The following is a 13,254-nucleotide window of genomic DNA, read 5'->3' on the forward strand; positions in this document are numbered from 1 at the left end:
CGAGAACCAACTTTGTGAAAGTTACTAGTAGGCCTACAGTGTATTTTATACAAAGGGGAAAACTTTTTTTTTCTTTTTTTTTTTAGGGAAAACGTCGCGAAAGCGTTATGCCCGACAAACTTGTCGGACAAATTTGCTCTTAGCCAATCAGATGCAAGGATTTCAGTACCTTATAACAGTGTGTCAGAAAAATCTGACAAAACGCGGCATGAAATGCCCTCTGAGGTCTAAAATTTTTTTTTCACGCTTGTGTTTGTTGTTTTTGTTTTGTCTTGTTTTTATATCGTTACAAGGAAACGATTTTTGAAGACATACATATGGTCAGCTACTAGTATGACATACGGCGCCGAGACATGGACAGTTAATAAGCCAATGAGACACAGAATAGAAAGTTTCGAGATGTGGTGCTACAGGCGAATGTTGAAAATATCATGGACGGAAAGAAAATCAAACACAGAAGTACTAGAAATGGTGTCGGCTGAACGTGAGCTGCTCTCGACCATCAGGAAACGCCAGATGCAGTTTTTGGGCCATGTCGTGAGGAACATATGGATTTTACCCATACACTTAAGCATCAACCTCTTTAAACCCACCGCGCGCTGCAGTAAATAGCAGTAAAAATGTGTAATTTCCTCCTTTCTTCAACCATATCTTCTGATTCGATCGGCCTAGTTCACCACCGGAAAGAGCATTAGAAAATTTAACTTTTCTTCTTTATGATGATGTAAAAATTAAGATTTTTTGTTGTTCCATTGCACCGTCATTTATTGCTCACTTTTCATTAATTTGGTCAAAATTTCTGTGGTATCGATCTTTCTTACTGAACTCTTCCGACTATATCTAGCGGTTTCTTGCCGGGAGTGGGCTATTTTTCATCACCGGAAAAAGATTGAAGTCCTTCAGGTTATTCTGAACAGTTTGATATATAAAGCATTTCCATTGGATGAATAATACCCCCGTCAAAAGATTAAACCAATTGGGAGCTTTGTCTCATTTTGGGAAGTTTGCTATGAGTTCCGCGGAAACCGGAATTGCACTGATTTACGTGTGTTACGTTGCCCACCGGTTGTGTTGCCTCCTGTCTGGCTCGGGCATAGCCGCAAATTTTGGTAAGTTTAACTTGTTTCTCTTTAATATTATATCATCAAAGTTATACCTGTTTATAAATAAACGTTTGAGGAACATTGTAAAGTATGTTGAGCCTGATGGCATGCACAGAATCGTTAAAAGGGATGATTGAATAAAATCCATAATTCTTTCGGTACGATGTCGTTACACTGAAATCTGCAGGCAGCCAGCGAACCGGGTCGTACCATCCTTGCTCAGGGGAAGTCAAGGGGTTTCAATAACGCGGATCAGCTGGCTGCGCTTACTGGGTACTCTCAGAACTCGTGCATTGCATGCATACAGAAGGAAAATAATTGTATTGAACTGTGTGTGTGTGTGTGTGTGTGTGTGTGCATTTGTATGTCTATATTAATGATTCATCATCTTTCTTAATCTTACTCATTTGATCGATGAACAGGCTTAGACTTAGTCCTAGCAGCGGCGGATCCAGGAATTCCCTAATTCTAGTAGAAACCTCTAAAGCCTAAACTAAAGGGGGGTGGGGCTCACTTTTTTCCATCGTCGGCTGCCATCAGCAGAATCTCCAAAATCATGCTCAGTGGGGGGGGGGGGGGGGGGGGGGAACTTTTTTCCCGTCACCGCACACTGACTAGCAAGAGAATCTTGAATGAAAATCATTCTCAATGGGGGGGGGGGGGGGGGGGGATAGGCAACACATTTTCTTTCCGTCATCTGCCATTTTTCTAATTTTTTTTTTTTTTTGCTAAAAAAAAAAAAAAAAATCAGAAAAATTAAAGGGGGGCGCGCGCCGTTTGCGCCCCCCTGGATCCGCCACTGGTCCTAGTAACATTGCTGGAGTAAAGTAAGTAAAGTATTTACTGGGGAGGGGGTAAAAAAATGTTTATCCCGGCTTCCCATCCCATGCTAATGATTAAAATTAAGGTAATGTTGGGTCTAACGTTAATTTGGATCGAAGGATTCAACTTGTAAGAGCCTGCACTGACACTGCATTTCCTTTTTTTCTCTCACTTTGGTTTTAAAGAGACTCTGGGTCTGGCTTTCTTTTCTGTTTGTTTGTTTTCTTGTTTTCTTGCATCACTTCAAGGGAATAAAAGGAAATTCATTTGGCTGCAAAGCAAATTTACATGTATGCAAAATAATTACCTAAAAATGCAATTTGAAAAAATTCTGTGTAGCCTATAGATCTACTGTTTTCTCTTCGGCCCCCCAAAAAACCCAACAACAAAAAACACGATTTTAGCCCCAAGCCAAAGGAATTTGAGACAATTTTCTTTTTTTCTTTAAAAGTCATCAATAGACAAAAACAATTTCCTTTTGTTTTATATATCACAGACAGACCTCCACTGCCATCATCCTCTACTGCGGCTCATGATGTTCAGTCGGTGCTCAGCCAGAGACGAAATACTCTGATCAGCCAGGATGTACAAGCGAATGTTCAGTCGACCTGCTGCACAGCAAGATGCTAGAATTATAACTGGTAAAATCACTGCATGAATTTTTTGACTTCTCTGTCACTGTGCTATAAACTTAAAGTATGCACTATATTTTTGTTTCTGTTCATGTTATGAATAGCCAGGCTAGGACTTAAACTGTATAATTTGCTTGGAATAAAAAAAAAAAAAGTCAATAATAGTTTTAGTCATACTGGCAGTTATTGTCATTTCACTTTTGATTTATGCATATGTTGGGGAGACTGGGGAGAAGTGGGACATATTTTCAATTTTATGAATTCTACCCTGTAACTCCCAGAATATTTAGGATAGCCAGCTCCTGTTTACACGTCAAAGACAATGGGTACTGCGGTGTATTGTGCAGTAGTTTTTATTAGGCCTTCGTCTTTCCTCTGTATGTAATCAATGACTTTACAAACTGTTATTTGGGGAATTAGGGGGTGACTTGGGACACCCTGGGGAGAAGTGGGACACTGGCAGGGGTAAAGTGGGACAGTAAGAAACTTATTTGGGAGAAGTGGGACATCGTGGGGAGAAGTTGGACAGGGAGTGCAATAAGAATCGGTGTGTCAGTTTACCCCATTGGTAAAAAATACTAAAAATTAGCTCATAATCAGAGGTTTAGGTATTATCCTAAGAAATTTCGTGAATTCTTTTACACATCTACCAGACCATTATGTAACTCAGGTGTAATACCTCCACAGCCTTGTATGGTATCTGTAAATTTACTTACCATTTCAAGAAGGCAGCAAGACCTGTGAAAAAAGGACACGTTTTTAAATCTAGATGAAGAGTGCTTAGCAACACCTGTTAAGGGATATTTCAAAAGCAGACTGTTCATCAGTTTATTAGTGTTTGAGTTATAGAGCTGTCCCACTGGCTTAGTGCAAAGAGCGCGGCGCGTTAAATGGCGCGTGAAATGGCGCATCAAACGGCGCGTAAAAAATGAATAAAATATAGATTTTTGTGGCATTGCAAAAAGTTTTCTATTTTTCGAGTAATTGCTATTTGCGCTGTTGGTATTTATACATGTCGATCATTATACATATACATATACATATACATATACATTAGCACAGCATAATTATGCCATAGGTATTGCATACACTGTAGCTGATGGGCGGTAGTGGAGCGTTACGGAAAGTCAGCATGACACCGTCAAAGTTACAGACCCAAAGTTAAACGAAATTTGCGGTGAGTAACTTTACTTGTTTTGGAAATTCTATTCTTTTTTGATGAAAACCGCAAAACTAATTCAGTAGATTGTCCTAATCAATTTATTCGGCGTTGATTGATTCTAATCGTCTGTAGTTTTAGGAGCCATTCTGCGCGTGTTTTGGTGAAAATACCAGTGCAGTCCCACATATGGTATTTTATGTTTGCTGGCTAATCGGTCAACTGATTTGCCAGTAGGATAGACCGAATGAAAATCTGTCGGAAATTCACTGGCCTCTTATTTTATAAGGACGTCTGTAATTAATAGGGAAATGAGCGGCCAACCCTATTTAAAACTAGACGATTAGAATCAATCAACGCCGAATAAATTGATTAGGACATTCTATTGAATTAGTTTTGCGGTTTTCACAAGGAAATAAGATATGCAAAACAAGTATTAAAAGCTACTCACCACGAATTTCGTTTAACTTTGGGTCGGTAACTTAGACGATGTCATGTCTATGGCTGTGCTATTAAATGTATGTATACAATGACATGTACTACTTGTTAGAAAAAACATTTCTTACTTTTGATCCTTAATAGTTCGGAAACTATATATCAGATGACACTGTCGTGGATATGAGAAATAGCTTAATAGTGTACAATTTAGTTGGAGGTGATTTGAATACGAAAGCATAAATAGGTTTCAATAAATCCATGATTGATTTTAAAGTTATATTCCAGATTTTGGTCAAATTCTAATTCTCGGTAGAAAACTTGATCTTTAATTACACAGAAAGCAATGTTGTGTATCTGAGTGTGTGCTTACAATGACCTCGAACAATGGACATGGATACCACCTTCATGACCTTTTTCAGAGCTCTGCCGACTAAGCTTCTGGTCTCTTGCTCACAAGCACATGAATGCTTTATTAATGATTTATGTTGGATTGCCCTAGACACTGCTAACCTGAATTCATGGCAAAGGGTAAAATGCACGCACAAAAAAGTAAGCCCTGTTTCCATGTGCTTGCATACCACACGTTTCATTCCAGCTGACAATCATTTTCAAAATTTGTCTCAATGAGGCTATCACTAAATTTGGTATAAGCTTAAAATCTAAAGTTTTTTTAACACAATTGTTTACTAGTAATCTGACAAATTTATAGTTTTTTTTCGATACCATGAATTCAGACTAGCAGAGCCCAGGGCAAGCCACATGAATTGATAATAAAGTATTTATGTGCCCTGGAGCAAGAGACAAGAAGCCTAGTCGGCAGAGCTCTGAAAAAGTGGTATTCATGTCCATTGTTCAGGGTCATTGTAAGCACACACTCTGACCAAAATCTGGACCCTAACTTTAAAATTAATCATGGATTTAATGAAACCTATTCTTTCATATTCAAATCGACTCCAACTAAATTATTGTACACTATTCAGCTAAATCCATGACAGTGTTATCTGATTTAGTTTTCGAACTATTAAGGATCAAAAGTGGGAAATGTTTTTTTTTTTTTGTAACACGTAGTGCATGTCATTGTATGAATACCAACAGCGCAAATACCAATTGTTCGGAAAAAAATTGAGCTTTTTGCAACGCGCCGTTTAACGCGCTGATTGACGGGCCATTTAACGCGCCGCGCTTTTTGCACTAAGCCGTCCCACTTCACCTCCTGTTCCACTTCACCTCGGTCTTCATAAAATGTACTAGGGACCATGCACAGAGCCAAAAATTGTGTTCTTTTTGTAAATATTTCTTTCAGGTTATGGATCTGAGAAAGAAGAGGCGTGTGGATTATGCTTCAATTCACGACCATGGCTTTGAAGATGTCAGTGTGAACTTAAATGAACGTCTTCACGAAAAGAAAGACAAATGGTCCACAGCTACGCTATTCCGCTTGGAAGTCCTCGATGAAAGAATATCTGATAAAGGTGATGAAGTTTTAGTCCATTATGTCGGATGGGAAGATAAGTACAATGAATGGAGACTTAAAAGTGAAGTTGTAGATGTGAATGAGGAAAAATCAGATGCTCTGGAACTTGTGAAAAAGGATTTGCTTGTCAAGGTGAAAGAAAACCTCAATATTTCCCGTGTTCAGGACACCGAAGTTACTCTGCATATTCCCATACAAGTAGAAACATTCAATAGGTTTGTGGAGGTCATAAATGGTCATCCAGTCCGTTTGAAAAGGAAAGACATCTTCACAGCTGATTGGGCATCCGTTGCCACATTTCTAGGGACTGATTGGTTTTTTCGCATAGTCAATGCAGCAGGAGACTTTGCTTATGTTGTGGAGAGCACTATACAGATATGGATACATGAAAGAAGGTGCCTGGAACAATATGTTGTAAATGTGGAAACAAAACAACTTGACAAAAAACTACTCCATCGTGGACATCTTCTTGTTTTTCGTTTCGTGAAAGATCGAGGAAACAAGTTTGAACTAGGCAAAGTAGGGGTCACCTTATAAAGCATGGGCTTGTTATCTCATCTGTAACTTCCAAGTAATTCATGTACACATTCGGACAAATTCATATGGTTGTGTAGCTCATTAGGCTTTCAAATTCATATTTAATTGAAACTTTGCCAGATATATCTGAGTTCAAACTGTGACTTTCAAGTAATTCAAGTACACATTCGGACCGATTCATATGGTTGTTTAGCTCATCAAACTTTCAAATTCATATTTAATTGAAACTTTTCCAGATATGCGTGTATCTGAGTTCAAACTGTGTGTGTACAATGATGTAACTTACACTGGTGTTTGAACTGGGTGGAAGTTTTGAAATCTTCCAACTGATTTAGATTTTTGATTGTGTTCATCGCTGACTCATTTTGGTCGATTCAACTTTGGACACACAGTACTTACAGTGAGAATTACACTGCCTGAATTGTGTAAGCTTCAATCTAAAAACCTAAGTTTCCAGCTGACTTTACTTTGTATTGAATTATGACTATTGTGCTAAAAATTACTGTTTAAACCCCCCCCCCCCCCAAAAAAAAAAATAATAAAAAAATGAAACTGTTGACTGTGAAGCTAATTTTTTCCTCTTTGGCACTATACTTAGTATTTAGTGTAAGTTTTCTACCTGCAGTATTTGGTGCACCTTCTGGAACAAATTCAGAATCGTGGGTAATTTACATCAATTGCTTTACTTTGTACCAGCTAGTACGCGAAAGTGATATGGGACCTGGACTCAAACAGAGTGAATCTGTACTAAAGAAAATATTTCATTTGAACAGCATTGATGCAAAATATGCAGATGCTGGCATTGTTAAACGTCTCGATGACAAAATACGATATATTATGCGACCTGCATCAAAGGCTTTGAGTGCTGGTGGCAGGCAAGGTCAACAATTTTTGGACAAGTTGAAAAGCACCATATATAAATTAAATCTCGGTGGAGTTAAAAGACAAATGGAACATGAACTAGAAAATGAAAGGAAACGTAGGAAGGTAGCAGAAGACGAAGTTAGAGGCCAGAAAAGACAAGCGAAAGAATGCCAGAAGAGTGCAAAAACAGCACATGTGTTATTAGGAAGACTCCTTAAAAGACGCACAAACAAAAGGAAAGTCCTACCTAAAACAAAATATGGGCCAACCTGGAAAAGTGTACAAAAGAAAAACCTTAATGAAAGTGTGAACTTTGCTCGTGACCTGCTGGCAGAAGATAACATCAAAATCCAGAAAATGCTTGTAAAAGATCACTATGGAAATACTGTAGGCTACCATGATTATCCAACAGACGACTTGCCCTCTGGACCCTCGGTGGATCGGATGCTATACATAAAGGACTCAAACCTTATTTCAGATGATGCCTACCAAGAACTAGCCATAGAAAATCAACAATTCTTAAACCAATTCAAAGATCACCTGCCTATACGAACCAATTATCCATCACTTTATGCAATTCAACAACGCAGGGCAGAATTAAATGCCACATTTTCTGTACAGCTACTTCCAAACAAAAAAGGTGTTCAAGAGAGACTTGAAGTAAAACTCAGACGTTTCTTGGAAAGTGCTTGGCCGATAACTGATGATGAACTTGTAATCAAAATCACAGGTGACGGAACATCGGTTGGCCGTCTACATGTAACCAATTTTGGAATGACAGTAATTACAGATTCTTGGCGGTCGGATGACCTATTGTTAGCAATTGGAAAGATCCCTGAAAAGTACAACGAATTGGCAGATGCACTACAAGACATAGTACGAGATACCCAGTCACTTCAGGAAATTACAGTTCATGGCAGAACTATCAAACTGAAATACATTATTTGTGCTGATTTGAAATTTACTAATATCATCCTTGGCTTAGGTGCCTGCTCGGCAAATTATTGTTGTGTGTGGTGCCAAACACATAAAGGGGAATTTCACCGTCTCAACCAATCTGGAACTGCAAGGAACATATCCGAAATGAACCAGCTGTGCAAAAAGAAGAAAACCAAGAAAACGGAAAACTACAATTGTTTGCATGCTCCAATCTTCCCCCACATTCCAGTCACTCACGTCATACCAGATCCCCTCCATCTGTATCTCCGCATCTCGGACCAGCTGACCCGTCAACTTGTACTACGCATCAGGACAAACGACAACATTACGAAGAATGACAAGAATGTTGACAAATTGAATTGCCCATCTATGTTGAAATTCGAACAGTTTGTCCAAAACCTCGGAATCGAATGGCAGTTTTATGTTGATAAACAAGGTTATCTCACTCATCAAGACTTCATTGGGCCACAGCATCAAAAAATTCAAAAGGCCATATGTTTAGAGGATTTTTATGGTTCTGATAATCCTAAGCTTGAAGATATCAAGTTTTTGTGGTCGAAATTTGGAGAGCTAGTTAACCAGATGAAAAAGGATATGACAGAGGACGAGTTGGTGGAATTCCAGTCACAAGCTTGTGCATGGGTTGACAAATTCTACCGAGTCCATACTTCAGGTGATATCACAGTATACATGCATGTATTTGCAAAACATGTCAGTGACTCAATCCGCCTTCATGGCAATCTCAGCAAGTTTTCACAACAAACTTTTGAAAAATTGAACGATCGAATAACTAGCTGGTATTTTTCTTCTTCAAATCGACGCAATATTGAAGCATTGAGACAAGTTATGAACATCCAAAATAGAGTCGAGTACCTGGAACCATCATGTAAACGTGAAGGTTACAGAAAGACATGCAGTGTGTGTGGAGTTTCTGGGCACAACAAGCGTACCTGTCCTGAAAAAAACACAAAAAGCAACCAAACGTGAATGTGGAGTTGTGCATTACTGATTATTCACATTAATGGCCTGCAAAATTCGGAAAACATTGGCCTTCACTTAAAGCCTTTTCTAAAGCTTCGCTAAAGTTTAGATAATGTTAGGCATATTGGACTACAGTGTATCCAATATTCAAATCTTACAAAAGCGTAGTGACAATAACATCTTTGTTATCATCGGTTGATTCTTTGGGAAAATTTGAATTTCACCTTTGAAGATATTTAAACCATTTCATGGTAATGTTTTCATTTTTCTTTAAAAAATGCCCTTCCCTTCTTAAAATGTAGTCATTGTATACTAGTATGAGAAACCTGCATAGGAAGATTATATCGTGCATTTTTCAGCCAATTCCACGAGTGAGAAGATTAGGAATTGGTTTTATACCAAAAAGAAGTTTAACCCATAGATCATATTTTTCATTCAACATGAGTTATATGATACAGGCTTTAACTTGATGTTATTGCTAGTGAAGATTTTGATACCTTTTATATCGAAGTATGCAGTAACATGCAACATGACTATGATTACTTCTTTCTGATCAGTTTCTCATGGTTTGTTGTTTACTGCGATTCAACCATAGAGTTACATACTACGAAGACTAGAGTGAGTAGTACGCGTACCAGTGCATGTTATCAAACAGCCCTAATTGAACTACAGCGCAGTCCCTTTAGCGTGTGCACCTATGCGTAATTACACACATTGGTTGGGGCGATCTGACGCGTCACGTAGGCAGTAGCCAAGTAGTAGCCAGCTAGCTTTGTCTTCAGCATAGAGTTCAATGGTTGCACAGTCCCCTATTAAAATGTCAGGGCGCGTTCAATGAAGGGCGTCTCTTCCGGGTTAGTGCGCACTTTAGTACTTAGTAGTATGTAACTCTATGGATTCAACACATCTGATGATTCTGATCTAACATACTGCAATGAATATTAATATCTTATTGACAAGTAGAAGCCAGTAATTAGGCTTTTCATTAAATAGATTTGATTATTTGTAAAATATGTTCCACATACAGAGATGCCACTTTTCAGGAAATTTCCTGAATTCAGGAAATTTTTCCAAGGAAAAACAGAACTTCAGGAAATTTAAACAATGTTTGTACCTGAATAATAAGTGTAGAAGGGAAGAAAAGACTGTGAAAGAAGAAAATAATGATTACTACAGTACATTTGCGTCCATTCTTGTAGGTAAATTGCAATTATTATAAACAGGTGAGTGTTACAGATAGTAGTTCGGGAAATTTTGAATAGCACCCCTGGCATCTCTGCATATGTACAGTGAAACCTCGTTATAACAAGCTCGGATATAACGAGGTAATTTTTCAGGTCCCATTCTTTTTATACTCTTTGTTTTTATCCCTGATATAACGGGCTTGTACCGAAAGGTTGGGTTGCGTCGCGTCGCGTTGACGCGAACGCGACCATTCGGCCAAAGCTCCCCCGGTTTGACTGAAAGGGTGCATTGGGAGCGTTGGGAGCGTTGGCGTCAACGTGACGCGACGCGACGCAACCCAACCTTTCGGTACAAGCCGATATAACGAGATACCCGATATAATGAGGAAATTTCTGTGGTCCCAAGGAGCTCGTAACGAAGTTCCCCTGTAAATGAGTGCTACAATTTTAGTGTTATGGAAACTACTGTAAAATTTTTCCATTCAGTATTGCTATTTCTGAGCAAATAATGAATTTGTTAGTATATTTATTGCATTGGCTTGTGTTGCCAAATGTAGTTCAGTTTAGTGCCTAAAATTGTTCTGCCATTGAAATTCTATCACATTTGAATAAATTGTTGGAAAAAGAAACCAAACTTCCACGTGTAGTATTTGTATTAAAATTATCAAAATTTTGAGAGCCAGAGGAAGCAATAAGCAATCTTGGGGTCAGTGAGAAATCGAGTTATCTGATATGAAAGTGTAGACATTCCAGAAACAAAACATGAGGAAGAAACAAATAAAAAGAGCAGAGGAGAGAAAGCAATTGAGAGAGAAAGGGGGGGGGGGGGGAAGAGAGTGTGCAAGAGAGAGAGAGTGTGTGCAAGAGAGAGAGAGAGAGACAGAGTGTGTGCAAGAGGGGGAGAGAGGAAGGGATGGGGGGGGGGGGCAGATTTCGACAAGTATAAGGAGATAGATGAAATTATGAGAGAACGAGAGAAAGAGTGGGAGAGAGAGGAACCCAACACTGGAAATATCAATTTGTTATGTACAAAAGACATTCCTCTTTTTTCCCAGAGAATTGTAAGGTTTATTTATACGGGTAAGAAATTTGAAATGAGATTGCAGCAATTTGGGCCAGATTTCTCATTTCTAATTCATAGATTACATGTCAATATAATAATCCAAGATTCATGGAGACAATACAGAATGACTACACGAATTACAACATCTAAAACTCCAAAGATTATGAATATTTCCATGTCATTTGCAGGTCAATGGACTGACTGGTTTGATCAGATCATTTTGTAAAGCTGTTCTCACAATAAGTTTTTGGAATAAATTCCACATAAGTAGAAAGAAAGTAACTGAGAAAAATCATTTTTGAATACATAAAGTGAACAAAAAAAAAATCTGAAATGGGATTTGAACCTGCAAACCTCGGTTTATCAGTCCAGTGCTCTACCAACTGAGCTATTCAGTCTTTTGTAATCTTGTTTGTTGTAAAAATGATTTATTTTGTTTGTATCTAAACTTGAAATATAATATCCACAAAATACCATATCTAATCACATACTAGTATCTAAACATCCTGTAACCACCAACAAAACATAACTGGACCTATTTTGTTAGCTTTATAGGGGGCAGGAGATGCATGTATACATGCATGCACACGTTAGCACGAGCGCTGTTCGCTCGGCTGTGTCTAGCGGGCCAGAAAATCTGAGCAATTGCAGAATACCCCAGCTCTCTTGTGCGTACTTCCCCTTAATAACGTGTTTCTATGGCCGTACGCTAACGGAATAAAGCACAGTGTCTATGGGAGACACGCTCGGAATGAAGGATTGCCGGGGTATTCTGCAATTTAGCCAAAAAATCTGCTGCAAAAGAAACAGTTCCGATGCAGTCAGTGCGTGACCGGGTAAATAAATCGCCTTCGTGTCCCTGCCACGTAAATAGGCACCGAGCTCCGTACGTGTCACCCCCTTACTCTAAATAGAACGGTCGCGGACCTGACGCGATCCAATCAGATCCACTCAGAGTCAACCGCACAGCTGATCGGACATTGTACGCTTAGTCGGTTAGTGTATGCGCGTACAGCTGACCCGGCTGATTAAAAGCTTCAAATTAGGTGAAAGAAATCGGGGTTCTAAAATTCATATGGAGGCAAACTGAACATCTAGTCCTGTCTGGATTTGTTAATTGGAAGAGATCACGTGGACGACAGCGACTCACTTTCCTTTCTGCAATGGCTGGATTAGTCGGCGAGAGAGGATCTACATTGCTGCATTCGTGCGACGATAGAGGGAGATGGCGGAAACATACTGCATCAGTGCACAGAACAGAGTTCTGTGCATCAGTGATCGCCAACGGGCGCGCAGTGACGTCCATGGCAGAACAGAGAGAGATGGGTTATGGGGGAGGGAGCGACCCCCGCAAAGTCAGAAACGCGCAGATGTTAGCGCGTCGTTCAATGACTAGCGCTCCACGCGCGTTTGTTCACAACGCGTTCTAATACCGCACGTACATTCCAATGCCACAGCTAATCACAGCATAGCAGCAGTGTTTTACGTGTGTTTAGACTATAGAACCGTGAAGCATGCTCAAAAGTAGTCTTACCTATTTGGGTTTTACTGCTTAAATCATGGGATCATAACGACTATTGTATTGATTACGACCGTTAGAATTAGTCTGATCCCGTCACACTTTACCGTACTCGACCCGAAGTAAAGGCAGGCCGAGTAGAGATCTGAGAGGCAATTTACTGGACGCTTGAAGTTAAAGTTGGAGTCTTCTTGGCCTTTTCGCATTGTTTTTCCAGCGTTTACACCCGCAGGTGAGTAAACGTGTGTCACGAATAAAAAGAATCCTTTGTTTATCTAACAAACGTTACGGTCTAACGTTAGCTCTAGCGTCACTTATATCTTATAGGCTCGTAAGGTGTCGTATAGCGAAGTCAAAATGTTAAATGACAATGTAGTTATCCATGTGATAAACAAAGGAAAGAAAGAAAAAAAAGAATCGCTTGTCTTGACATCAAGGTCAATGTGACTAAACGTTAGGACAATGCAGTCCAGACTAAGGTCAGTAAAGTAAGGAGCTCCCGGAAAGTGGAAGAACTGGAATCATGCAAATATTTATTT

General features: G+C 39.2%; 1 long non-coding RNA gene across 1 annotated transcript; it reads left to right on the plus strand.

Annotated features, from left to right (window-relative positions):
- Positions 1–815: 815 nt before the first annotated feature.
- On the plus strand, positions 816–6,674 carry LOC139735373 (uncharacterized). The gene is made up of 3 exons (XR_011711203.1): positions 816–1,109; positions 2,422–2,566; positions 5,458–6,674. It is a non-coding gene; the product is annotated as an uncharacterized lncRNA (long non-coding RNA).
- Positions 6,675–13,254: the final 6,580 nt, after the last annotated feature.

This window comes from Diadema antillarum, unplaced genomic scaffold, assembly GCF_040938485.1.
Source record: "Diadema antillarum isolate AM-2024a unplaced genomic scaffold, OU_Dant_1.0 seq00000573_RagTag, whole genome shotgun sequence".
Taxonomy (NCBI): domain Eukaryota; kingdom Metazoa; phylum Echinodermata; class Echinoidea; order Diadematoida; family Diadematidae; genus Diadema; species Diadema antillarum.